This window comes from Lactuca virosa, chromosome 2, assembly GCF_052849685.1.
Source record: "Lactuca virosa cultivar CGN04683 chromosome 2, Lactuca_virosa_CGN04683_v6, whole genome shotgun sequence".
Lineage (NCBI taxonomy): Eukaryota > Viridiplantae > Streptophyta > Magnoliopsida > Asterales > Asteraceae > Lactuca > Lactuca virosa.
Window position 1 is genome coordinate 104085420 of NC_136427.1, and position 25804 is coordinate 104111223.

At 39.2% G+C, this 25804-nt stretch overlaps 1 pseudogene; it reads right to left on the minus strand.

Moving 5' to 3' along the window:
• Positions 1-18857: 18857 nt before the first annotated feature.
• On the minus strand, positions 18858-20677 carry LOC145159347 (tetrahydroberberine oxidase pseudogene; annotated as a pseudogene).
• Between the last annotated feature and the right edge of the window lie 5127 nt (positions 20678-25804).

Sequence of the window (25804 nt, forward strand, 5' to 3'; positions counted from 1 at the left end):
CACCGGCGGCGTTCATGGATCTCATGAACAGGGTGTGCAGGCCGATGTTGGATCGTTCGGTGATCGTGTTCATCGATGATATATTGGTGTATTCGAGATCCAGAGAGCAGCATGAGGAGCATTTGAGGGAGATCCTCGGAGTTTTGAGATCGGAGAGGCTTTACGCCAAATTCTCCAAGTGCGATTTCTGGTTACGAGAGGTCCAGTTCTTGGGGCATCTCGTCAACCAGAATGGGATATTGGTCGATCCGGCCAAGATCGAGGCTGTGATGAGATGGGAGGTGCCGAGATCCCCCACCGAGATCAGGAGTTTTCTGGGGCTAGCCGGCTATTATCGGAGATTTATCAAGGATTTCTCCAAGATTGTCGTTCCTCTCACCAGGTTGACCCGGAAGGGCGTGGCTTTTAGTTGGGGTCCTAAGCAGCAACCCTCATTCGAGACACTTCGCCAGAGATTATGCGAAGCCCCGGTGTTAGCCCTTCCGGAGGGGATGGAGGATTTTGTGGTGTATTGTGACGCATCGATATCGAGGTTGGGTGCGGTGCTGATGCAGAGAGGGCACGTGATATCATACGCATCGAGGCAGCTGAAGTCTCATGAGATGAGGTATCCCACCCACGATTTGGAGTTGGGGGCTGTGGTGTTCGCCCTCAAGATCTGGCGTCACTATTTGTATGGGGTTCGGTGTACCATATTCATGGACCACAAGAGCTTGAAGTATTTGATGGATCAGCCCAACCTGAATATGTGCCAGAGGAGATGGTTGGATGTGGTAAAGGATTATGATTGTGAGATCCTGTACCACCCGGGCAAGGCTAACGTTGTAGCCGATGCCCTGAGCAGCAGGGCAGAGAGTGCCCCGATACGAGATATTTGTATGAGGATGACGGTGATGACTCCGGTGTTGGATACCATACGAGAGGCCCAGGCAGCGGCTGTAGGACCGGAGAACCGCAAGAGAGAGCGGGTGATTGGATAGGTATCTGAGTTCGTTACCGATTTCCGAGGGCTTTTGACCTTTCAGGGTCGTATTTGGGTGTCGTTTGCGGGAGGGGCACGTGCCATACTGATGGAGGAGGCGCACATGTCGAGGTTTTTGATCCATCCCGGGGCCACTAAGATGTATTTGGACCTGAAGAGAGAGTATTGGTGGCCCTGTATGAAGAGGGATGTTGCATGGTTTGTTGAGAGGTGCTTGACCTGTCGCAGGGTTAAGGCCGAGCACCAGCGTCCGCATGACAAATTGCAGCCACTTGAGGTTCCCCAGTGGAAGTGGGAACATATTTCCATGAATTTTATCACCAAATTACCGAGGACCGCGAGGGGTGTCGATGCAATTTGGGTGATCGTTGACCGACTGACGAAGAGCGTTCACTTCCTTTCTATCAGCGAGAGCTCTTCCGCAGCGAGACTGGCAGAGATGTATGTGAGAGAGGTGGTATCGCGGCATGGAGTACCGATCTCGATTGTGTCAGATCGAGATGTACGTTTCACTTCCAGATTCTGGAAGAAATTCCATGAGGAGTTGGGTACGAGGTTGCATTTCAGCACCGCTTACCACCCACAGACGGACGGACAGAGTGAGCGGATGATTCAGACGCTCGAGGACATGCTTCGAGCATGTGTGTCTGACTTCGGAGGAAGTTGGGACACGTACTTACCATTGGCTAAGTTTTCCTATAACAACAGCCACCATTCGAGTATTGGTATGCCTCCCTTAGAGTTGTTGTATGGGAGGAGGTGTCGGACTCCCATCTGCTGGGGAGAGGTAGGGCAGCGAGTGATGGGTAGCACTAAAATAGTTCTTCAGACGATGGAGCAGATACAACAGGTCAGGCAGAGATTGCTGACAGCCCAGAGTCGCCAGAAGAGTTATGCGGATAGGTGACGATCCGAGCTTGAGTTCCAGGTTGGAGACTTTGTACTCCTGAAGGTATCTCCTTGGAAAGGAGTGATCCGATTCAGGAAGAGGGGCAAGCTGGGGCCCCGGTACATTGGTCCTTTCAGAGTGACCGCGAGGGTGGGCAGGGTAGCGTATCGTTTAGAGCTATCTGCGAAGTTGAGCCAGATGCATGATACCTTCCACGTGTCTTAGTTGAGGAAGTGTATAGCCGGCGAGTCGGCGGTAGTGCCACTAGAGGATATTCAGGTGGATGCGAGCCTGAATTATGTTGAGAGGCCGATCGCGATCTTGGATCAGAAGATCAAGGTTCTGAGGAACAAGGAGGTGCCCCTGGTTCAGGTCCAGTGGCAACATCGGAGAGGGTCCGAGTTGACTTGGGAGCCGGAGGCGGAGATGCGAGAGCAACATCCTGAGTTATTTGCGGAGCGAGACTTCGAGGGCGAAGTCTGATTCTAGTGGGGGAGAATTGTAACATCCGGATTTCCAGGTATGTTATTTTAATTATTTATTTTTGAGAATCATTGATCTACTCGACGAGTTGGTGCTATAACTCGTCGAGTAGAAGCGTGGTGGCCACGTGAGTTTAATGAACTACTCGACGAGTCCAAGAATAGACTCGCCGAGTAGGCGCTGTAAGTGGAAACCATATATCCTTGGGTTTGTGACCTATTTAAAGGCACTTATAGCCTCATTTGCGGCCACACCTCTCAGAGAAGAAACCCTAATCGCCCCTTGAGCTTGTGAGAGAGTCTTGAGCCTTACTTGAAAATTTTGAGTGCATTTTGGTGAAGGAAAGGAAGATTCCAAGGTAGGATTGAGAAGAGGCTGATAGATCTACTGCTTATCGTCCAAGAGCTTCTATTAGAGGTATCAAGTTCGAACCTTTCCCTTTTATTTGAGTAGATCTCTCATTTTGAAATTAGGGCTTCTTTTCCTTTCATTTTGGGACTTTGAGGATTTGGGTTTCATGAGGAGGCTTGAACTCCAGATTTTGACCTTAAGAGGTCTCTAACACCCAAAGGTTCCTGCTTTATTCAGCCTTGATGGTATTTATGAGTGAAAACCCCATTTAGATCATGTTCTTGGCATTTCATGCCCAAAATGCCATGTATGGACGTAAAGTTTATGACTTTACGTGGTAAATGAGCCCTTAGAGTATGGATCTGGAGTTTGAGGAAGTATTCCACCTTAAAATCGTCTGAATGCAAGCAGAGTCTTAACAGACTCGCCGAGTTGATGAGCTGAATCGGTGAGTAGCCAAGGGTTTGCCCCAATGAGTTGAATCATGCGATAGCTCGACGAGTTAGGGGTTAACTCGACAAGCTGGGTCTTCCTGAGTTCACTGAGAATCGATGGGACTCGACGAGTCGCACGAGTGCACTCGGCAAGTCTGGCCAGAGTTGGACCGTTGACTGGAGTTGACTTTTGTTGACTTCTAGGGTTGGTAAGCATTTGGATAACTGGACCATTAGAGGGGTAAAATGGTCTTTTTGCCCTTCTGGGAGATTATAGGAAGGGATTAGTCTAGCCTACGAGAATCGTTGTTAATTATAGATAAATTACTTTATGTGATTAGAGGCGGAGGCTAGATCGGGGATATCGAGCACGAGAGTTTACTAGACATCATACGAGGTGAGTCTTCTCACTATACATTAGCTAGAGTGGTATCTATGTGTAGACCGGAGGGTCTTGTATGCTATGTGTATGTATGAGATTATGTGCATTGTGATATATGTATGCTATGTGTTGTATAGACCGGACCGGAGGGTCCAACGATATAGACCGGACCGAAGAGTCCAACGATACAGACGGGACCGAAGGGTCCAACGAGCTATGACTGGACCAGAGGGTCCAACGAGCTACGGGACTGGAGGGTCCCGCTGAGACACATCGACTGGAGGGTCGTACTGTAGCCTCGAGTGGCGTATGTGTTGTATGTGGTATTTTGGGTAACTCACTAAGCTTTTATGCTTACAGTGTTAAGTGTTATGTGTTTCAGGTACTAGCGAGGATCGCGGGAAGGCGTCGGCATGATTCGTACACACAGATGGAGTTTTATTTACATTGAGATCTTGGGAATTGTTTATCGAGATGATATTGATGCATGGATTTTGATATTACATATGAATTTTTATTATATTTGAAATGGAAAAATTGTTTTGAAAATTTACGTTGTTACATGGAGGGAGGCGACAGTTGAAGCAGATATGGTGGAGAATGGCGATGGGAGCAGGGCGACGACCGTTAGTGGGAGATGTGAGGCGGGACGAATTGCAGGGAATTAAAATCTACAAGAAATCGAACAAAGATTAAGCATTTACATTACATTCTTCAAATTAAAAAAAATCTAGGTTTTACCTTTGTGGGAGAAGAAATCGAGCAAAGAGGGGTAATGACGGAGGATCTATGCTGCCGGAGAGGGAAGGAACACCGGAAAATGGGTGAATGCGTCGGAGAAGGGACGAGCAACGAGGGGGTTTTGGTTAGCGTTCACAGAAGACAAAAGGTAGGAAGACAGATGCGAGAAGGAGTCGATATGAAGGAAAGCGTAGGAGTCGATACGGAGCCTACAAAATGGAGGTGGAGGCGGATTTCACACCCCCGAACCAGACGGCGGAAACGTCCGGGGGCTTGAGCGTGACTTCATTGTTGTAGTATCATTACAGAGTATATAATTGAAAAATAACATCATCATCATCACACATGTAATATAACAACATTCATTGTTTACATCGAGTATTGTATTTGAATATTACATGCCAAAATAGTCAGAGTATGATGAAACAACATATAACAAAATATCCATTAGTTTGTTTCCACTCATCCTGCATCAACGGTTTCCTGAGAATACAAGTTAATTTAAAAAGGTCAACATAAAAATGTTGGTGAGTTCATAAGCATGTTTGTGAAAATGATTTGTATAACTTTGAAACCACCAAAAAATCCTATATTTTCTAAAAACTGTTTAGTACGTTTGTGTCAGATCTTGTATTAATGCATGTATGTTATTGTTTATTTGAATAAAAGGGGTAAAGAGAACGTAGAGAGAATGTAAAGAGAATGTAAAGAGAATGTCCCCAGACAACCCGATGTTATCTGTAAAAAAAGAAAGCTGCCATACCAACCCCTGAGGTTGAGTACCAGTACGAGTATGTTTCCGAGTAATCCAAGAGAAAAGAGAGTGGTCTTCCGTAAACTTCATAACGTTAATTCCTCTAAGTGAGTCTTCATAACCATACTAAATAATGACAATTTCGCCTGTCTTGGCGTTGTTGGATGTCGGTTTTGATTATAAGGTTTTCGTCACCCTAGACTGAGTTAGTCTAACTGTAGCGAACAGCTTAGGTGTGGGGTGTCATCCCCGTATAGATCTATACAGAAATCCCCGATCTCCCTCCAAGAGACTCTGGTTATAACTACAGGCTACGATCATACACTTAATAGGTGTCAACCGACAAAACTCACTAGATCCTTAATCGAATTTACGCGAAGAAAAGTATAAACTCATTCCAGGCCCAATGAACCATGTAAGTGAACCACTAAGACATCGCTAAACATGTAAATCATTTCAAGGCCCAATTGGAATGAGATTATATAACATGGGCCCGAAATATATATGAAAGGACAACTAAGGCCCATTTCACATGTAAGGTATTTACAAGCCCAAATAGCACACAAATAGTATCCAAGGTCCGTCGCACATGTTAATGGGTCAATGAGGCCCAATAAACATATAAATAGTATACATGACCTATCAAACATATAAATGGGCTACTAAGGCCCAATAACCTAGAAAATGATCAAATTAATCCGTTTGTTAGTTTATCGTTGGTTTTGGTTCAAGTATTCACTAAAATAGCATAAAAGCCCACTTTTTGTAAAAATGACGTTCTGGGCCCAATAAGCCAAGAATTTGCAATTAAGGCCCAATTTTTGTAAGAATAACACTTTAGTCTCCATTTTGTTCAAAACTTGTGTTGATGATTAGTTTGTGGTAAAAATAACATTTTAAACCCATTTTTGTCAAAAATATCATTTTTGGCTTGATTTTTGTGAAAACACACATTTTTCTGGTTTTGGTCTTTTCTGACCTAGTTGTTGGAAAATTTGTAGAAAAATCATCAAAAGTCGAAATTTGGATTCGTAAATTCTGGAAGTTTGGAAATTTTGTCTACTTTGTTTACAATTTTTCTCATAATTTTTAATGGCTTCTAACAAGTGTGAAATTGCTCGACTTCACAGGCTGGTCCGAAATTATTTCAAATCTGATAGGCAGTTTTGTAAAATTTGCCAAAAATTGTAGAAAAATCGTATGAAAACGTGAGAGTAGTCATTTTAAAGGTAGAAACCTGACCTTCTTGAATGCAAAGTTTTGAAAAATATTATCATTTAGGTGGTCAAAACAGTTCGAGATTGGACCAAAACGTTTCTGTGAAAGGCTGATTTTTGAGTTTAATTTATAGATCTTGGAACACAACACTCATTTTTACTATTTTAAGTGTATAATTCCCAGATCTACTAGTTTACATGTATTATATGTGATAGCACATACTTTTATCAAGGTTTTCATGTAGATCTATGTGATAAACTTTATGTTCTTAACATATTCTTAGGTTTATGAAGTAAACAACACATAACCACCAAATAAATCATGAAAAACACACATATTCATGCATACACACATAGATCTACACAACACAACTTGTATTCTCCCCCAAAACAAAGTAAAAATCGAAAATAGGGGGTATGAACTCACCTTGGGGTGATGGATCGGTTTTGATGAAGAAGTGGAAGAAGATTTATGATCCTAGCAAGCTTTCTTGGGTAGATCTTGAACTTAGATGGTTCTAAGAATCATGATCCACGAAAATATGGTGTAAGAGGAGTGATTTGATTTTAAAGATGTAGTAAATCAACTTAGTTTGTGAGATCTTACCAAGGATGATGATCTTTGATGAAAACTCCTCTTGAAACCACACCAAAACTCGAGAATTTAGAGGGAAAATGTAGGAGAGGTCTTAAGGGACTTCTTGTGAGAGTTTGAGAAAGTAAAAAAAATGGTGAGAAGGCCTTATGGCCGTGAGTTTTGAAGAGGGGAGAGGGAGAGAGAAGACTTGCCTAGTTATATGAGATCTTACCTTGTTGTATGTGGGGTTTTGGTGCATGGGTGACCACCATGCAATATTGAGGTGGCACTTGCACATAATTTCTCTTTTTTTTTTGTCTAATAAACACCTTGGGCCGAGAATTTGGGCTAGGAGAAAGGAGTTGAAGTGATTTGGGTTTAATCTTGGCTTTGCTCGATTTTTATGAAGTTTAAGAATACTTTTCGGCCCATTGGGCCCCTTGTTAAGGTTCTCGGCCCAATGAAGCCCAATTAAAGAGTTTACGACCCATTAGGGCAAATGAAATCTTTTATGGCCCAACAAGACCCATTAGAGATAGGATGGATTATTTTAGGCCCACATGGCCCAAAATGCTAAAGTTTTATGAATATGGTCTATTTAGAGCCCAATTAGGTTTCCTAGGCCCAAAGTGATCGAGTTGAAAGTTTATTGGGCCATTAGGCCCAATAAGAGAATCCTAGTTCATATTAAACTTGAACCGGAATCTCTAGGGTTTTCACACATAATTGACTATAAGAGATGTATTGAGTGAACATAGAGCACGATATTCATTTAGAGTACATGTTTTTACAATGGATGATGTTTACATGAGAATAGAATTTCCTAGCAAAATGCCAGTTGTGACATCATCCCCCCGTTAGAGGGAATTTCGTCTTGAAATTCTTTCGAAAGATAGGATCATGAATGAGAGAATAGGTGAGGGTACTTCTGTTTCATCTGGTCTTCGTGTTCCCATGTGAATTCCGATCCACGCTTGGCGTTCCATCGAACCTTCACAATCGGAATGCGGCTTTGTTTTGTACGCTTTACTTCCCTATCCAATACCTCGACTGGTTCTTCGACGAACATGAGATTCTCGTTTATTTCAATCTCTTCTAAAGGGATGATAAGAGTTCTGCCTGATAGGCACTTTTTCAGATTCGAGACGCTGAGCACAGGGTGTACGTTGCTGAGTTCGGCAGGTAGCTGCAACCTATAAGCCATTGGACCAATCCGGGTAACAATCTCGAACGGTCCAATGTATCGCGGGTTCAGTTTTCCCGTTTCCTAAAGCGAATCATTCCTTTCTAGGGAAAGACTTTCGATAGCACCCAGCCTCCGATTTGGAATTCCAGAGGTTTTTGTCATTTGTCAGCATAACTCTTCTGTCTGTCTCGTGATGCTTGAAGTCGAGTTCTGATTTGGATTATCTTCTCTGTCGTTTCGCGAATGGTTTTCTGGTCCCGTGAGAGTACTGACGAGTGATCTTGCATTTACGACCATAAAGAGCCTCGAAAGGAGCAGCCTTGATGCTCGTGTGATAATTGTTATGGTATGAGAATTCAATCAAGGGCAACTGGGTATCCCATGACTTGTTGAATTCAAACACCCAGACTTGTAGCATGACTTCGAGTGGTTGAATGGTTCGTTCGCTTTGGCTATTGGTTTGAGGGTGGCAAGCAACGCTCATATTTAGCTATATTCCCATAGCCTTCTGAAATGACTGTTAAAGTCTTGAAGTAATCCTGTTATCTCGATCCGAGATAGTAGATACCGATATTTCATGGAGTCTCACGATCTCCTTGATATAGATCCAAGCTAATCTTTCCATCTTGTTTGATTTCTGTATTGGCAGGAAATGGGCGGATTGGGTTAACCTATCGACGAACACCCAGATAACGCCCAACTCAACTCGCATAACTATAAGCTTCGTCCTTCGACTTCGAGAGTTTTATCCATCCATGTAGTGTTTTCTTCGCGATATTCTCCGGCTTTAATGCTTTCAAGGCTGGTCGTAGATGTTGACAGTGTTTTGTTCTTGCTTCGTGAGCAGATGAGTATGTTATCGATGAAAATAATTAAAAAGTCTGACTAGGAATGGTTGGGAGAACTCGGTTCGTAGGGTCCATGAATACCGTGGGAGCATTCATTAGACCGAAGGGTATCACAACAAATTTGAAATGGTCGCGACGAGTTCGGAAAGCAGTTTTTGGAATGTCCTCTTCTCGGACTCGGAGCTGATGGTAACCGGATCTTAGATCTATTTTGGAGAAGCAACTAGCTCCTTGAAGCTGGTCAAATAGGTCGTCAATCCGAGGGAGTGGGTATCGGTTTTTGATAGTGAGCTTATTCAATTCCCTAAAATCGATGCACATTCTGAAGGATCCGTCTTCTTGAAGAACAAGACCGGAGCTCTCCAGGGTGAAAAGCTTGGTCTGATGAATCCTTTGCTCAACAATTTTCTAATTGACTAGATAACTCCTGAACTTCGGCGGGAGCTAACTTGTAGGGTGAATTGGCAATTGATGTGGCTCCTGTTATTAGGTCGATTCGAAATTCGACCCGTCTTTCTGGAGGTATTCCTGGAAGGTCTTCAGGAAATACATCCGGAAAATCGCAGGCCACTGGGATGTCTTTAATATTGATTTTCCTTCTTTGGATTTATCTACAACATGGGCGAGGAACACATAGTTCTTCTTATGCAGGCACTTCTGTGCCTTGATGCACGAAATGAGACGAAGATTGGCGCCAGGTTTATCACCATAGGTTATTAGGGTTTTGTGATTGGGGAGGTGAAGGCAAACGGCCCTCTCGCGACACATAGTATCAGCATGGTGGGGGCTTAACCCAACTATGCCGATTATCACATCAAAACTCCTAATATTTACTGGCATTAAATTTTATTTGAAATGAATGATTGTTTAGTGTTAAGGTGTACTCCACATAAATATCCTAGTTTAATTCGGTTTTTCCCATTAGCCATCTCCACCGTGAAGGCTTCGTTTAGCTTCTGGGGTTGTTGTTTTAGTAAGTGCTCGAATTCGTTACTAACGAAGCTTCGTTCAACTCCACTATCGAATAAGATGCAAGCAAAAGAGTTGTTAAGTGGGAACGTACCAGTACAACTGTCGGGTCTTGGACTGCTTCGCCTTGACCCAAGGTCAGGACCCTTCCTGATCCTTCTGCTCCTTGATTGTTAGCCTTGGGGCAATTGCGCCTGAAGTGACCGGTTCCTCCACACCCATAGTAGGTGTGACTGGTCTCATCATTGGTGTTGTTGTTAAGGTTGTTGCGATTGTTGTTGTTTTCGTTTGGCTGACGATTCTGTCGTGGATAAGTTCTACAGTATTTGGTGGTGTGATTCTTTCGGTTGCATTTCTTACAATGCAGCTCCCGGCAGGCTCCCTTATGATGGAAATTACACTGGTTGCATTTTGGAAGGCTTCTAACATGTGGTCTTGCTGATGTTGGTGTCATAGGGGTCATGGTTGCATGAACATCAACAACATGTTGCTTCTTTGAGAACCCTTGAGTTGGCTGTCCCTTTCTCTTACTTCCAGGATTTTGCTTCCTGCTCTTAAGCTTGGGGTTTAGTGTGCCTTGATAAGCTGTCACTTGTTGGTTTCCGTGCTCGCTCCTTCGGCTGGAGTTGTCGATACTGTTTCCACCTCTATTGGTGGTGTTTGCTTTGAGTTGTGCCATGGCAGCGGTTACTGCTGCTGTTACAGCAGCTTGGAATGTAGCAGAGTCCATCTGCAGGAGAGGTGTCTCGTGGGTGTGCTTGTTATTTCTATGGGGTGCCATTTTCTGCTGCATGATGATGAGCAATATCATCATAAGCGATGGTCATTTCTAGTTATACTCTATAAATTTCGCGTTTTGTCGTATGATCCTAAATGTTCTAATCTACATCCCTATGATGTATATATGGTGGTGAGTAACAGTAGATCCTGCATGAATATTAAGTCCATCCCTAGAGTACATGAATTATTTCGGTTCCGAGATCCTTGAGTATCCAGCGGTTTTGGGGTTCGGTTGTGCATATAAGTGAATTCGTGCAATAACATGAAGTAAGGAAAAACACATAATTGCTTCATTAGTAAATACCATCTTAGTACGCCAAAGAGAATCATAAGAAACAGTAGTGTAGGGAAAAGCTGATCCTAATCATGGCGGAAAGTGCCTGGTGGTGGTTCTGATGAAGTGGATGCACCCCGGAGACAAGCTACTTGCCGCTCGGTGTGTCGTAGTCGTGCTTCCCAAACTGACTGCCTTGTTTGGGAGTCCCGATCACTTCCTCTGTTTGTTTCTCAGTTCTCTCAACAGTTGCCCGCATTTGGTCCATTTGATTGTGGGTGTCCTGAGTTTGGTTGCCAACGTCTCGGGTGCGCCGGACCATGACTGGGAATGCCCGGTCAGCTGGTCCTCTATGACTAAGATCGAAGAGACCTCGGTTCCTACCGGAGTGTGGTCGTATTCCCTGCTGGTGACTCCATCTCCAAATATCGTGTGCCCATGGGGCGTGGGGCCATCGAGGCCCATACGATAAGCCGGTACTCGAGCTCTGTATGGAGGATTGATGACATCGGATTCTGCATCCGAGTCATCATCATCATCATCGCCCTCGAGCTCTTCCTCTTCGAGGTTCACTACTGGCTCGGCGGGTTCATCTGCAAGTTCTACTTCATGTTTCTCCTCTGGTTCTTCCTTTGAGTCTCCTTCCGGGTCTTCCTCTGGGTCGAGCCACCCTGCTTTTCCCTGAATAAGGAGATAGGGGTTTCCTGGCTAATGATGTCCGTCTATAGTGTATTGCACAAAGGGGTATAATTACTAGAAACAAATAGCACACCAAATACTCCTATAGTATTTAAATTTTGTTTAGGTTTGATTCTATAAGCTCTTTGGATAATTAAATGGTAAGTTTTTGATTCATTGCCCATCACAATTACTCCCGAACACATGTTGGTCGTAGTTTGAATGAATGTAGTTGATCAGGCTACATTCACTCCCAATACGACTACATAACTGCCCGAGTTTAATAGCGATGTTCAAATCCTCCAAAGACTTTTACAGTTATTGTCGTGTTATTACTCTAAAATGCACACAAAGGTATGTATTTTAATTATTATGTTCAGAGTTGTTTAGTGCCATTGTATTTATAGTTGCATATCCTATATGATTAAATATGCGAGTTCACTATAAACAATGCTCTGATACCAATCTGTCACACCCCCGAACCAGACGGCGGAAACGTCCGGGGGCTTGAGCGTGACTTCATTGTTGTAGTATCATTACAGAGTATATAATTGAAACATAACATCATCATCATCACACATGTAATATAACAACATTCATTGTTTACATCGAGTATTGTATTTGAATATTACATGCCAAAATAGTCAGAGTATGATGAAATAAAATATAACAAAATATCTATTAGTTTGTTCCACTCATCCTGCGTCAACGGTTTCCTGAGAATACAAGTTAATTTAAAAAGGTCAACATAAAAATGTTGGTGAGTTCATAAGCATGTTTGTGAAAATGATTTGTATAACTTTGAAACCACTATAAAATCCTATATTTTCTAAAAATTGTTTAGTACGTTTGTGTCAGATCTTGTATTAATGCATGTATGTTATTGTTTATTTGAATAAAAGGGGTAAAGAGAACGTAGAGAGAATGTAAAGAGAATGTAAAGAGAATGTAAAGAGAATGTCCCCAGACAACCCGATGTTGTCTATAAAAAAAAGAAAGCTGTCATACCAACCCCCGAGGTTGAGTACCAGTACGAGTATGTTTCCGAGTAATCCAAGAGAAATGAGAGTGGTCTTCCGTAAACTTCATAACGTTAATTCCTCTAAGTGAGTCTTCATAACCATACTAAATAATGACAATTTTGCCTGTCTTGGCGTTGTTGGACGCCGGTTTTGATTATAAGGTTTTCGTCACCCTAGACTGAGTTAGTCTAACTGTAGCGAACAGCTCAGGTGTGGGGTGTCATCCCCGTATAGATCTATACACAAATCCCCGCTCTCCCTCCAAGAGACTCTGGTTATAACTACAGGCTACGATCGTACACTTAATAGGTGTCAACCGACAAAACTCACTAGATCCTTAATCGAATTTACGCGAAGAAAAGTATAAACTCATTCCAGGCCCAATGAACCATGTAAGTGAACCACTAAGACATCGCTAAACATGTAAATCATTTCAAGGCCCAATTGGAATGAGATTATATAACATGGGCCCGAAATATATATGAAAGGACAACTAAGGCCCATTTCACATGTAAGGTATTTACAAGCCCAAATAGCACACAAATAGTATCCAAGGTCCGTCGCACATGTTAATGGGTCAATGAGGCCCAATAAACATATAAATAGTATACATGACTTATCAAACATATAAATGGGCCACTAAGGCCCAATAACCTAGAAAATGATCAAATTAATCCGTTTGTTAGTTTATCGTTGGTTTTGGTTCAAGTATTCACTAAAATAGCATAAAAGCCCACTTTTTGTAAAAATGACGTTCTGGGCCCAATAAGCCAAGAATTTGCAATTAAGGCCCAATTTTTGTAAGAATAACACTTTAGTCTCCATTTTGTTCAAAACTTGTGTTGATGACTAGTTTGTTGTAAAAATAACATTTTAAACCCATTTTTGTCAAAAATATCATTTTTGGCTTGATTTTTGTGAAAACACACATTTTTCTGGTTTTGGTCTTTTCTGACCTAGTTGTTGGAAAATTTGTAGAAAAATCATCATAAGTCGAAATTTGGATCCGTAAATTCTGGAAGTTTGGAAATTTTGTCTACTTTGTTCACAATGTTTCTCATAATTTTTAATGGCTTCTAACAAGTGTGAAAATTGCTCGCCTTCACACGCTGGTCCGAAATTATTTCAAATCTGATAGGCAGTTTTGTAAAATTTTCCAAAATTTGTAGAAAAATGGTATGAAAACGTGAGAGTAATCATTTTAAAGGTAGAAACTTGAACTTCTTTCATGTAAAACAGTTTTGAAAAATACTATCATTTAGGTGGTCAAAACAGTTCGAGATTGGACCAAAACGTTTATGTGAAAGGCTGATTTTTGAGTTTAGTTTATAGATCTTGGAACACAACACTCATTTTTACTATTTTAAGTGTATAATTCCGAGATCTACTAGTTTACATGTATTATATGTGATATCACATACTTTTATCAAGGTTTTCATGTAGATCTAAGTGATAAACTTTATGTTCTTAACATATTCTTAGGTTTATGAAGTAAACAACACATAACCACCAAATAAATCATGAAAAACACACATATTCATGCATACACACATAGATCTACACAACACAACTTGTATTCTCCCCCAAAACAAAGTAAAAATCGAAAATAGGGGGTATGAACTCACCTTGGGGTGATGGATCGGTTTTGATGAAGAAGTGGAAGAAGATTTTTGATCCTAGCAAGCTTTCTTGAGTAGATCTTGAACTTAGATGGTTCTAAGAATCATGATCCATGAAAATATGGTGTAAGATGAGTGATTTGAGTTTAAAGATGTAGTAAATCAACTTAGTTTGTGAGATCTTACCAAGGATGGTGATCTTTGATGAAAACTCCTCTTGAAACCACACCAAAACTCGAAAATTTAGAGGGAAAATATAGGAGAGTTCTTAAGGGACTTCTTGTGAGAGTTTGAGAAAGTAAAAAAAATGGTGAGGAGGCCTTATGGCCGTGAGTTTTGAAGAGGGGAGAGGGAGAGAGAAGACTTGCCTAGTTATATGAGATCTTACCTTGTTGTATGTGGGTTTTTATGCATGGGTGACCATCATGCAATATTGAGGTGGCACTTGCACTTAATTTCTCATTTTTTTTGTCTAATAAACACCTTGGGCCGAGAATTTGGGCTAGGAGAAAGGAGTTGAAGTGATTTGGGCTTAATCTTGGCTTTATTCGATTTTTATGAAGTTTAAGAATACTTTTCGGCCCATTAGGCCCCTTGTTAAGGTTCTCGGCCCAATGAAGCCCAATTAAAGAGTTTACGGCCCATTAGGGCAAATGAAATATTTTATGGCCCAACAAGGCCCATTAGAGATAGGATGGATTATTTTAGGCCCACATGGCCCAAAATGCTAAAGTTTTATGAATATGGTCTATTTAGAGCCCAAATAGGTTTCCTAGGCCTAAAGTGATCGAGTTGAAAGTTTATTGGGCCATTAGGCCCAATAAGAGAATCCTAGTTTATATTAAACTTGAACCGAAATCTCTCGGGTTTTCACACATAATTGACTATAAGAGATGTATTGAGTGAACATAGAGCACGATAGTCATTTAGAGTACATGTTTTTACAATGGATGATGTTTACATGAGAATAGAATTTCCTAGCAAAATGCCAGTTGTGACAGCGGACAAAAAAAGGGGTGCAGGGACTCGAACTCGGGTAAATTACGTACAAGACCAACGAATACACCACTTGGCTGGGAATGCCACATCCATATTAATCTTGACCAGTAAACCTTTTAACCACTTCCATTACCGTTATTATTATTATTATTATTATTATTATTATTATTATTATTATTATTCAAATTATTATTATTATTATTATTATTATTATTATTATTATTCAAATTATTATTATTATTATTGTTATTATTATTGTTATTATTATTATTATTATTCATTATTCGAGTCTTAATTTCTTTTTTTTTTTGGATAAATTTTCTTACATATTTAAGACAATAACAGTTAACTTTCGAAAAAGGGTCAACTTTCTAAAATTTTCTTACATATTTAAGACACAAACAGTTAACAGCTCGATCCCAGCCAGGGGCTCTGCCCCTTGGACCCTGCCAGGGGCTGCCGCCCCTGAACCCCGCTCACAGGGGCGCTGCCCCCGAACCCCTGTTCGTTTAGGGGCTTCTCCCCTAAATAACAATGTACTTTGAATCTTGAAAAACTTGAACAAGTGTGCACTCCTACACCATCCTAACTTGTTCAATATTCAACAAGATCACTTTTAGTCAACAATTTTAATCATATTACACTTAAATAATATTGATGATATAAAATCACCAACAAACCTCCCCCATTTAAGTGTAATCCTGATTAAACTTAAAACAAAACATAAACAACAACAAACTGATGCATAAATGATGACGATGAGGATGATGATGATGATGACGATGACTATTGATAGTGTGATGGTGATGGTGATGGTGGTGGTGGTGGTGATGATGATGGTGATGGTGATGGTGATGGTGATGGTGATGGTGATGGTGATGGTGATGGTGGTGGTGGTGATGGTGATGGTGATGGTGATGGTGGTGGTGGTGATGGTGGTGGTGGTGATGGTGATGGTGATGGTGACGGTCATGGTGATGGTGATGGTGATGATGGTGGTGGTGGTGATGGTGGTGGTGGTGATGGTGATGGTGATGATGATGGTGGTGTGATGATGGTGGTGATGATGGTCGTGATGCTGATGGTGGTGATGATGATGGTGGTGTGATGGTGATGGTGGTGATGGTGGTGATGATGATGGTGATGGTGATCGTGATGGTGATGGTGATGATGGTGATGGTGATGGTGATGGTGATGGTGATGGTGATGGTGATGATGGTGATGGTGATGGTGATGGTGATGGTGATGGTGATGGTGATGGTGATGGTGGTGGTGGTGGTGGTGGTGGTGATGGTGATGGTGAAAATATAGATAATCATGTATAGTAGAGGTGTGAAAAAAACGAAGCGAAAAAAACGACGTTTGGTAACCAAAAAATCGAAAATAAGAAAAATCCGTAGCTAATCAGCTACGGATTAGCTACGGAATTTTCTTATTTTTGATTTTTTGGGCACCAAACTTCGTTTTTTTCGCTCCGTTTTTTTCGCACCTCTATGATACATGATTATCTATATTTTCACCAACTTATAGCTATTAATATCATTCATAAAGTTGTGTGCACATACGGGATCCATTACTCATTTAGTGGTTTAACACTATAATGCTTATGAATACGTTCACATACATCTCACAAACACGTATACATACACATATACACGTACACATATACCATAACTCATTCATGTGTATAAATATACATATACAAACATAATCCATCACAAGTTGGTGAAAAGTATATGCATTACAATGTTAAACTGTGAAACGAGTACTTGATCCCGAAGGGGCACACGACTTTATGAATGATATTAATAGCTACAAGTTTGTGAAAATACAGATAATCATGTATAGTAGAGGTGTGAAAAAAACGAAGCGAAAAAAACGACGTTTGATTCCCAAAAAATCGAAAATAAGAAAATCCGTAGCTACGGAATTTTATTATTTTTGATTTTTCGGGCACCCAACATCGTTTTTTTCTCTCCGTTTTTTTCACACCTCTATTATACATGATTATCTATATTTTCACCAACTTATAGCTATTCATATCATTCATAAAGTTGTGTGCACATACGAGATCCATTACTCGTTTAGTGGTTTAACACTATAATGCTTATGAATACGTTCACATACATCTCACAAACATGTATACATGCACATATACACGTACACATATACCATAACTCATTCATGTGTATAAATATACATATACAAACATAATCCGTCACAAGTTGGTGAAAAGTATATGCATTACAATGTTAAACTGTGAAACGAGTACTTGATCCCGAATGGGCACATGACTTTATGAACGAGATTAATAGCTATAAGTTGGTGAAAATATAGATAATCATGTATAGTAGAGGTGTGAAAAAAACGACGTTTGGTGCCCAAACAATCGAAAATAAGAAAAATCCGTAGCTAATTAGCTACAGATTAGCTACAGAATTTTAACGGAAATCATACTCCGTAGCTAATCCGTAAGTAATTAGTATCCGTAGGTATTCCGTAGCTATTCCGTAGCTAATTAGCTACAGAATAGCTACGGATTTGCATCTGTAGCTATTCCGTAGCTAATTAGCTACGGAATAGCTACGGACCCGCATCCGTAGCTATTCTGTAGTTATTCCGTAGCTATTCCGTTATAAACTAGGGCATCCCATTTTGTAGCTGATCCGTAGCGATTCCGTAACTAATTAGCTACGTAAATTTTCCGTAGGAAAACGCCATGTTTTCTAGTAGTGCTCATAGAAGTCAAACTTTGATTTCGTACCTAGTTCACTTTTAGCTTCTTCCATTTTCGATTCATGTCGGGTTAATGATTTGATTCTTACTTCAAGGTTCCATTTATCCGATGAAAGCTTCATTGTTTTCATGTCTATGTTCGTTCTGTATTACCACGTAAACCTTCATGAGACCTCGGAATTTGGTTTAGGAAACTCCGATTTTGGTTTAAAAATGGAAACCCATAAATCAATTTCCCCCATCATCTTCGTTGAATATACAGATTTTCATTTCATGTTCTCGGTGGATCAAAATTTTCCAGATTTCGTGTTCTTGATGGAATCAGTTACACGAAGATGATAATGAGCATGAGACTTGGCCGTCAAGGTGGACATGCAGAAAATGTCAACTCAAGAACCAGGTTGTAGTCGGTCAAATAATATCAACATAACAAAAAATTTGTTTAGAAACCTCAAATGTTCTAAAAATTTTAATGATGAATATGCAACAAATTAAGCAAAAAAGTTGGTTTGGTGAGTTCAATACAACCTAAACCCTAATAAGAACAATATTAAAAATAATGTTATAATTATTATTTTTCAATTTTATATATTACTAAAAATTTATAAAGTTGATGCATTTCATATCCTCCATAATTATAGTAATTATAGTAACACCTTTGTAAAGAAACTAATTTAATTCCCACTTGGATAAGACAGCAGGGTATGTGTATAGGCGTGCATTTTCTTGAAGGCAGTGGGAATAGTTGCACATATTTTCAAATGATTTCCTCAAATCTATGATATATTCTGAAAAAAGTAAATATATGGTAACTAATTATATCAACCACGATCTTTAAACAACAAAACAATAAAATATAAATCTAAAAAACATTGAGGTTGTCTATTTTCATTTATCGGAACATGCTAATTAATATAGATAGTAGATACGCCTAAATTAAACAGAAAAAGAATGTGAAGTTATTCATTTATAACGTCGGAAAGGTTAAGAAAAAGGAAAGAAACTAACAAAAAGTAGACCTATTGCTAGTTTATTCAAGACAAAATAAAAAAAACTAAGTTCATACTTTGGAACTTTCATCAATCAAAGAGCTTCACATGTCGGAGAGAGGTGTCGAGAAAACTGGGATACTTTGTGGGCGCCTAAAGAAATTCAAGGGATCAACTTTGGCCTTGATCTGAATCAACTTTTTGAAATTGTCCCTCTTCCAGTACCTTTCACCCCAAAGACTTGCTTCTTCATAAGTAGCACTTCCAATACCAAAGTCAAGATCATTGTAGTTGGCATATGCCTCCCTTGGATTCTTTGATACATAAGGCGTCAACAACTCATCCAAACTTCGAAGCCATGCCATCCTCCTGAGTGATGTAGGGGTGGTGTCTGAAGCTTGACCGTTAAAATTAACGGTCTTAAGCATCTGTAACAAGACTCCAGCTCTATGTGGATATGGAATTGCTGTCTCCGAGTAATCAGCAATCCTTCCACCAAAAGGATTGATCATAAGAAGCGCTGATTGGTCATTTTCCATGAGCTTTCTCCATATCTTTTTGAGCCCATTTATGGGGATCGGCGTTCGAACATAGTCTGACTTACTTTTATTGTTCAACTTTGCTATGGCTGATCGGTTTGTGAGAATCTCAGTTGGGGTGGAGCTTGGTAAGCCCCAGAACACAAGGGTCGACTGGACCATTCTAATTTCTTCACAGATCTCACGTGTAACACCGAGCTCCGGAAACTTTTGGTCCAACAATGGAAGCAATGTGTCGCTTGTGCCCTGATAAATACCTTCGAACATAATTCGGATGGTTTTCTTGGTGGTGTTACCGATATATTCAGCGAACACCTGAGTTCTTATATGCAGATTTCTATCAATAGTTGGTGCAACATATTGATATTTATGGAAAATCTGGGTAGCACCTTCTTCCAAAGTTTTGTTCAGTAAAAAAACGGTTACTTTTTCTGGAACTGGAACCAACCTCAACTTCCATTCAAGAACGATTCCGAAACTGGAAGCTCCACCTCCTCTAATTGCCCAAAACAAATCTTCACCCATTGACTTCCTGTCAAGAATATTTCCATTGACATCCATGAAACGAACATCAATAACATTATCAGCAGCGGTACCGTATTTCCTCAACAGGTTTCCATAGCCACCGCCGCCCATGTACCCACCAACACCCACCGTGGGGCAAACACCTGCCGGGAAATACAAGGTGTCGGTTTTCTGAGAAATAGCGTAATAAAGTGCACCAAGTGCGGCGCCTGCCTGGACCCATGCAGTCCTGTTTGCTACGTCCACGTCTATAGACCTCATGTTGGTGAAATCAAGCATAACAAAAGGAACATCAGCAGTGTACGATAGACCCTCGTAGTCATGGCCCCCGCTCCTGATCCTGAGCTCGTAGCCATGTTTCTTTGCACAGTGTAGTGTCGTTTGGACGAGTGTTTCATCCACAGGTGTCACAATGACTGATGGTTTAGGAGTGGAAGGTTTAAGGAACCTAGTGTTTTGGACATGCACTTGCCACGTGGGTAAGAAAGAAGCATTGCCATAGGTAAAAGTGAGTTGAGAGATGGAGGTGACATTGTTGGAGTTGGATTGTAGGCAGCCTAAGAAATCTTGAGAACCTGTTGTAACATCAAGAATGGAAGATAATGCTGCCCATGAAACAGAAAATGAAATAATTAGAACGAAGAGGAAGACAGAAGAATTTAGTTGAGACTTTTTCATGTTTTAATTGGTGAGTTTGATTATATCGCTCTTCCATATTTATAGACTTGAGAGGATAGAGGTGATCGCAAGTGGTTAATGCTAATGGGGTTGTAAATAAGAAGTCAATGAAAATCTTCAAATACTATGGGCACTCTTTGAAATGGATTGATGGAAATGGGAGTTGTTTTTTTTATTATTATTTTATTGACATATCATTTTTAATGAATTGTTTATACAGTGGGATGTTTGGTGATGTTAGTGGGTCAATATGATTGTTCCACTTCAAGGCGTTCACACCAAAATGATTAAACGAGGAAGTTTAAAATCTAGGTATCTTTGGTAAATAATTTTTAAAAAGGGCCAACACTATAATGACTACAGTCGGAAACTTTATATTATTATCTGAATTGAATACCTTTCTTGTTTCTATTCATAAAATAATGTAAAATAAGTTTTATGTCAAATTGTATTATGAGCAGGGTTATCGAAGGCGTGCTAAGGTAAGGTGTGTCTATGCGCTCTCCCGAAAATCTTCATGTCGGGATGTCAGGCGTGATATGTGCCAAGGCAGATAAGGTGTTATGGCGCGAGCTTTTGGTTCTCATAAAACCATTGAAAATTTGAAATTGTGTTGATTTTTTGTTATTAAGTGTTGAAATATCATTTAAAAACTTGATATAATTTATATCAATTTATAATTATGTGATTTTTTTGTATATACAAATTTACCGATTTAGGTCATGCCTTGGTTAAGACCTCTAAACTTGAGACTTAACTTTGCATGTCTCATGCAATTTAAAACCAAATGAACATTTTTTTAAGTTGGCCATTTCTTTAAAATTCTAGTATGTGGTAATCAAATCATTTCAAAAAAAAAAAAAATGGTCATCTCGTTAAAATACTTATTTTCTTCAGTAGGTCATTTCTTTTAAATTGGTGATCATTCTGTTAAGTAAATCAAATCATCTCACAAAAAATTATGTTATTTTCACCAAATGTGGTATTTCGTTAAATAAATGATTATTTTTAATGTTTTTCTAAAAGGCTGTCAAAATTATGACAAAACCATCTATTTTAATATTTTGTGATTCATCGTTCTTTAAATCCTATAATAGCATCTAATATAGTTCTTCCGGAAAAAAATAGGTGAATAAGTTTTTTAATTAAAAAAAAACTATTTTTTTATCTTATTTTATTCAGTTTCCTTGTAAATAAGTTTGTTAAAAGGCTCATTTTAAAAAAATCATCAAGGCTCGTTAAAATATTAGTTTTAGTCAGTTTCCTTGCATTGTAAATAAGTTTGTTAAAAAGCTCATTAAAAATATAAGAGATTTATTGAGACTTTTTAGTTATTGATGTGACAATATATAATAACATAAAAAAACTCAATAAAATATTGTATGTGATTGAAAACTCTTGTCTTCACTTTGTATAAAACCGCTCGGGGCCTTGACCGGCAGCTAGAAAGTTTCTGAAGAAACCAACTTGCCACTTGGATACCGGAGCCGCCTGCTGCACATGCCCATGGAAGAAGATGCCCACTTCACCAAACAGAGCTGTTGGAAATATAATCAGCACATGCTTGTTTCTAAAATAAAAACTAAGGTCCGTTTGATAGTTTCTGTTTGGGAATGTGCTGTATGGTAAAGTGATGTCTGAGAAAGTTTTCTAACTGGGAAAGAAACCATGTTGTTTGATCGTACATCTGATTGACTGTGCTGAATAGTGAAAAATGACCCGGTTTATGTCCGATAGTAGGGGGATTTAAAATAAATTAGGATGGTGGTGGTGTTGTCCAAAAAAAAAAGAATTAATCCAATAAAAATGAATTAAAAAAATTAACTAAAAGAAATTAATAATCCAATAAGATAGTATTTATTAATATATAAATATTATATATTATAAATAATATTTATGAATATATAATAATCCAATAAAAAAATTAATCCAAAAAAGAATTATTTAAAAGAAATTAATAATCCAATAAAATAATATTTATTAATACATAAATATTATATATTAAAATAATATTTCTTAATATAAAATAATACATTAAAAAAGTAATAATTCAATAAAAAATAAATTTTAAAAAAGTTATTTAAAAAAATTAATAATCCAAGAAAGAAAGAAAGATGCGGGGTGTGATGCATAATTGTTTTTCCAGCACATTCAGCCAGAAAGATATGATTTTGGGGCTTTCTGGGAAAGACATATCTTACCGGGAAAGACCCATTTTTTTTGTGCAAATCAAACAGTCTTTCTGGTCCATTCAGCCAGAAAGATCTATTTGGACATGGAAAGATGCGTATCAAACGGGCCTAAATGACACAAATGGTTCCTTTTGGTATGTCAGATTGACAACTTGCATCTAAGTTTTGTTTTTCTTGCAAAATTATTGTTAGACCTACGAAATAGTGAAGAGTTTTCTTCACTTTTTGTGGGTCACACCACAATTTTCCTCACTTTTCTTTCCCTCATCTAAACCCAAATAATAGGTGGAAAGCTTCCACCACTATTTTTTTTAAATAAAATTAATTGATTTTTATGATTTATAGTTGTTAAATTAAAAACAAGCAAAAAATTTAATTAAAAAGAAAATGCATTTCATTAATTAAAATAAAAATTACAATAAGCCTAAAATTTAAAAAAGTAGAAAATTAAAAAAAACACAAACAAAAAATCAAACAAACCAGCAACAACCTATGTAAAATATTTTTTCATAATTTTTTCCCTCTTCATCACGAGCTCGAGAGCCGGTCCCGAGAGATGGTCGGTGTTTTCCATCAAGAACTTCATATCCTCCATTTCTTGTCTCTCCGCCCGCTCCTTCTTCCTTGCTTCTTTTTTTTCTTTGTCGAACGCCAAACGTTCGGAGAAATTAAGATTATATCGATCAAACGACGCTGTTATTTTTCGCATTTCGTCAAGGTCCATGCTGAAATCCGATGACCCGAAGAAGTCACTTTTCCCTTCCTCTTTGCTTTGTCCCTACCCATCGGTCGAACAATTTCTTCTAGCTCGAGTTCGTCCTCCTGATTTAAATCTAGACCGACCCGAGCATCGGAGGAAGTTGTGTAACCACTAGAGCCCGTTTTCGTTCGCTTTGATTGTTGTACTCCAAAAATAAAATTCTGCTCATATTTTTTCCACCTAGGACATCTAACCAATAATTTCCAACAATCGTGCCACTTGAATGGTTTTCCGACTTCCTCAAGGTAAAATTGCAAAGCTTCTTGAAGTATTTCTTCGTCGCCTTGGCCGCTTTTTCGTTGGGTTTTTAGGTTGTTGTACAACCTGTTTATTTTTGAAACCCCCTTTGCTATTTCTCGAAACTTCGAATTCAGTTGGTGTTTCGTACGGTAGTCGTCACCTTTTTCTAGCTCCTCCCGAAACCGTTCTAAAATGCGAAACCAAAAATGCTCTCCCGGTTGTGTATTTCCCGTCTTCGAATCCTCAGAAATGTCAACCCAAGCTTTTACCAAAACTAGCTCTTCTTGTGGAAGCCATGTTATCGGCTTTTGTCTTCCCGGTTGTGCGACACCCTCGCGCGCTTGTTTTTTCCCTTTACGTCGTTGTGGGGGTGGTGTGGGTTGAGTTTCGGGAACCATCTCTTCTTCTTCCGAGTCATCCAACTCATCGACAAGTTGGAATTGTTGTTGGGTTTGGGTTTGGGTTTGGGGTTGGGTTTGGATTTGAGGTTGATTTGGCGAATGTTGATCGGGAAAAACAACAAAGTTTGAAAACATTTGCGGAGTAACATTTGAAACTTGGACCGGGTAATATTGTCTAACATTTTAGTATTGAAATTGTAGTGGATATTGAATAGGAGCATCGAGTTGGGGACGATAAACTCCTTGTGATGATGAATCGATAACAAAAATGTTTCGAGTAGGGATGCTTAAACTCGAAACATGAGTTTTTTTCCTTCTATTGGAGGTTGGGGTTTGATTGTCGGGATTCATTTTTTTTTTTTTTGAAGAAAATAGAGGTTGTAAAGGGTTTGTTTGAATGTTGATTGAAGGTAAATAGTTATGAGTATTTTTAGATGTTTTAAAGGGTAAAAAAACAAAAAAAAAATTAGATTTTAAAGCATATAGCCGTTGGTAAAAAAAACATTTTTTACCGTTAAAAAACGGATACTTAAAAAAAAATTCTTTTCCACAAATCAACGAAGGAGAGAGAACGCGGCAAAGGGTTCCCTCACCCGTTCCCGCACCACCATTCCCCGCACCGACAGTGCGGTGTTCCGCCATGCAGGAAGAGTCCCACTGCCCTTTCGTGCTGTACATTCCGTCCGACCTTAAGTTTCATTTTCTTGCAGCTTTAGTCCCTGAATCGTTAAGCTTAATGACTGTTATCTCTTCATACATGACGATTTTACACTTGGACCAAACTAATAAACACATTAAACTACATGAGCCAAAATTAACACTTTTCAAAAATGTTTTCTTACCCTTCAAAAAGTAATTTTGAATAAGTTAGAAATTATAATTTTTCAAAAGTGTTTGACTTATTCACAATGCAAAGACGAAACTATACATTTATGATCCTTCTTCCAACAACAAACCTCCATTTCAGGCTTAAAAAGTTGACTAAACCATTAGGCTATTCGACTTGTAAGGTACTTTTAGATGTAAATTGAGTAGCATATCTGAATCACTAGAAGGAGCCTCACGCTTACATCGTTGTCGTTGCCGCCTTCCTATTTCATTATTGTCGTCACCGCCTCCCTTTGAATGATCTGTGAAATAAGTTAAATTCAGAAATGTATATGAAAGAAATTGGGTAGATTTCCTGATCCTCGGATTCAAGGAAACATCGAAATAAATGATTTTTAAAGATTTGGTATTTTGTAGCTAACGAGTTAGATCGTTATCTTGAAGAGATAACTGAAACAATCTTGGTAACCTTAATAAATATTCTAGGATGATTATGGAAAGATTTGTTCTATACAAAGTAATTCACTTCCTTATTTAAGCTCCTTATATATAATGGAGTTGATGCACAAGATTGGACCTTTGAGGTTATTACAATACAAGAAAAATGTTATATAACCATATTTTTTCGATCCTTAAAAATGTGACCATATCCCTATGGTTATACTTTTTTTTGTTGAAAGTGTCACCGTATGTTGTGGCATCCTAGGCATCTTATGGTCACAATAAAATTC